Source organism: Elephantulus edwardii, unplaced genomic scaffold, assembly GCF_000299155.1.
Source record: "Elephantulus edwardii isolate Elephantulus edwardi_28Jun2011 unplaced genomic scaffold, EleEdw1.0 scaffold00132, whole genome shotgun sequence".
NCBI classification, from domain to species: domain Eukaryota; kingdom Metazoa; phylum Chordata; class Mammalia; order Macroscelidea; family Macroscelididae; genus Elephantulus; species Elephantulus edwardii.
The window spans coordinates 7,526,618-7,530,341 of record NW_006399882.1 but is presented as its reverse complement, the minus strand read 5'-3'; the positions used below and the strand labels follow the sequence as shown (position 1 = coordinate 7,530,341).

The following is a 3,724-nucleotide window of genomic DNA, read 5'->3' as shown; positions in this document are numbered from 1 at the left end:
TATGTAACATCTCTACATTTTCTTGGGTGCCAAAATATCTGCTCCAGTTTTTTTCTTAAAGAGTTCTATCCCATATGTGTTCATAGAAGGATTTTCAAAACAATTATTTGAGTTTTCATTTATTCCTGTACCACATTTGAAGAAGTATTCCCTTTGCAACTTAATATGGTGTTTCTTTCAAGATTGAAGTGTAAAGTACCCAGCTAAGGTGTTTCAAAGATTCTGTTTATCCTAACATCATGGCTAAGCAAAAGAATCAAATGTAATTTTAATTTTCTAATTATTAAGATGGAAAGTTCATCATTTTCCTGAGTACTTTCTATATGAAAGGTACAAAACTATTTCATAGGTTATCCTAAATAGGACTGACTGGTCCTCAAAACAATCTTACATGCTAGGTATATATGCTTCTATGTGTTGATCAGAAAAGGGATGTTCAAAGTCCAAAGATAGTTAAGTTTCTTAGCTCAAAGCCAGACTTGGAATAACCATTACACTCAGTGCTGTACCTGTGCTTCACTTAACAGATAATGCCACTTGTTTCCTGGTGTTAGATAAATCGAGCCACATCGACTACATAGTAAATGCTTTAAGAGGATTCTTCACATAGCAGTGTTTTCTGGCATTCACAATGCATTTTAATAAGCCTGACAGCATCATTTCATTTTAGTCTTCATTTAGAAATAGCAATGAATATTAACAGGTGCTCAAGGCACAGTGTCTTTTTTCCCCTTGTCATATGAGTGAGTTAGGGAGCTTCTAGAAGCTTCAGAATGGAAATATGGATGTTGTTATGTGCCATCAGGTTGCTTGCAACTCATAGCGACCCTATGTACAACAGCCCTAAACCCTGCTCTAGCCAATGCCAACCTTATAGTCTCTGACACACCTACCCACACTATCCCAGTGATTGAATCAATCCATCTCATTTGAGGGTCTTCCTCTCTTGTGCTGTCCCTCCACTCTCCCAAGAATGATGTTCCTTTCCAAGGACTGGTCCCTCCTTGCAACATGTCCAAAGTATGTCAGATGAAGCTTAAGAATCTTTGCCTCCGAGGAGCAGCCTGGTTTCACCCTCTCTAGGATGAACCTGTTTGTTCTCCTAGCAGTCCATGGTATATTCAACACTCTTCTCTGGCACCACAGCTCAAAGGCATCAATTCCCCTTCTATCATGGGAATATGGATAGAAGCGCTAATATGGGAGATGTGGACACACTGAGCTTCCTAAGTTGGGATGCAACTTCCTAAGTTGATGCTTATCACTGGGAGGATGCTGAATTTTTGAGGAATTCATCAACACGAACCTTCTGACATAGAAGGATTAAAGGAGTCTCTTTTTCTAGATTATCAAAGTGGCACATCCTGTCTGCTCATTGCTAATTAATATTTAAGCATGTCAATTTGACCAATGAGTTTGCTAGGTATTTGTTTTACTTTTATCAAGACTCTATAGTGCCAAGAGCTGATGCTGTGTCAATATGGGAAATGCATAACAGAAGCCAAGAAAGCTCTGTTTTTAAAATTAAATTGGTCCTTTTTTGGATTAGCTCTGGTAGCCTAGCAGTAAGGAGCTTTGCTATTATCCTGAAGGCACATGATTCAAGTCGATTAGCTGCTCCAAGGGAGAAAAATTGGCAATCTCCTTTCATTTGACTTACTTCCTTGGAAAAAATCACTGGAGGGTCATCTATGAGTCGGTTCCAACCTGACAATACACAACAACAACAACAAGGGAGAAAAGTAATTTAAATATATTGTTGAAGAGAAGCATAAAAATTCACATCTATGCGATGCTGATGCTCAGAAAGGCAGAGAAGAGGAAGACCCTCAACTAGGTAGATTGTCGCAGTGAATACTGCAACAGGCTCTAGTGTGTCAGGAGGTGTGCAGATGGCACAGGCACAGGATAGGACAGGGTTCAGATTTGTTGTTTACAGGGACGCTATGAGTCCTATTTGACTCTACAGCACTTAATCATAGGGTGCCTTAGATGTAATGTATGATTTGTGTGTGTATAATATTTTCTAATTCAATAATTTTCATGTGTACAATTAAGCAGCACTAAGTAAATTCATCATGCTTCACAATCATTATCCATATCAACTCTTGCCATCACCCTTAACAGGATCTCATTGTCGCTTAAACAGTGATTCACTTTTTCTGTTTTTCTATTACCTGTCCCTGATAATCATGAGTAATTTTGTTGTTGTTGTTGTTATGTGCCATCGAGTCGCCTGCGACTCATAGCGACCCTATGTACAACAGCCCTAAACTCCGCTCTGTCCTGTGCCAATCGCACTGTCTCTGACACTCCCATCCTGATCACTGAATCAATCCACCTCATAGAAAGCCTTCCCCTCCTGAGCTGTCCCTCCACCCTCCCAAGTATGATGTCCTTCTCCAAGGACCGGTCTCTCCTCACAACATGTCCAAAGTATGTTAGACAGAGCCTCAGAATCCTTGCCTCCAAGGAGCCACCTGGTTTAACCCTTTCCAGGACAAATCTGTTTGTTTTCCTAGCAATCTATGGTATCCTCAAAACTCTCTGCAGCACCACAGCTCAAAGGCATCAATTCTCCTTCTATCCTCCTTGGTCATTGTCCAACTCTCTGAAGCATAACAGGTGATTGCGAAGACCACGGCCTGTATCAGACACACCTTAGTCTCCAAAGAGATACCGTTGCTCTTCAGCACTTTAGGTCTGTATATATTTGCTTGTTCTAAATATTTCATACACCTGCTCTGGGCTACAGCAATGGGTCTCAGCGCTGAGTATCCCTGGGAGAAACTGCAGCGGGAGCTGGAAACGGAGCACATGGAGGTGGAGAACACAACTCTGAACGGTTGCGTGTCCAGCTTCCAAGTCCTGTGGTGTCCTCCAAGTGCAAGGGGAAGCCATTGCTCCAGAGACACCAGCTGGTGAATACCTGCCTAGCAGAAGAGGTTCCGCACATCCATGCTTTTGAACAGAATACTTGGACCCCAGAGGAGTGGAACCCTGAGCGGCAGAAATGAGGGACTTAGAGCTGGACAGCCATTAAACTGTGAAGTGGGGGAGAGGGGGAGAGAAAGGTTTCATATAAGGAAAATCACAAAATATTTGTGTATTTGTGATTGACTTGTTACATTTGACATGAGCTTTTCAGGTTCATCACGTTGTAACATGTATTATTGTTGTTGTTGTTGTTAAGTGCCATCAAGTCACAGGTGACTCATAGCGACCCTATGAAGGAGAGTCCTCAACGCTTGGGTGTCACTCGTGTATTAGGACCTGATTTATTTATGGCTGGTTAATCCATGGTATACTAAAGAGCTGAACAGAAGATTTCAAAAGGCAGCACAGGATGACAAAGTAAAATATTACAATGAAATGTGCAAGGAGCTAGAGTCAGAAAATCAAAAGGGTTGAACTCGCTCAGCATTTCTTAAGCTCAAGGAACTGAAGAACAAATTCAAACCTCGAGTTGCTACAATCAAGGATGCTTTAGGCAGAATATTAAATGATCCAGGAAGTATTAAGAGAAGATGGAAAGAATATACTGAGTCACTGTATCAAAAGGAATTGGCACACACAGAAGAATTTCATGAAACAATATATGAGCAAGAGCCTATGGTTATGAAGGGAGAAGATCAAGCTGCTTTGAAGGAAGTAGCAAAATATAAGGTCCCAGGAATAGATGGCATAGCAATTGACTATTTCAGCTAACAGATGCTGCCCTGGA

The 3,724-nt window shown here is 41.2% G+C and overlaps 1 pseudogene; it reads left to right on the top strand.

The window, feature by feature from the left end:
• The first annotated feature begins 2,757 nt into the window (after positions 1 to 2,757).
• LOC102847901 lies at positions 2,758 to 3,017 on the top strand (annotated as a pseudogene).
• The last annotated feature ends 707 nt before the right edge of the window (positions 3,018 to 3,724 follow it).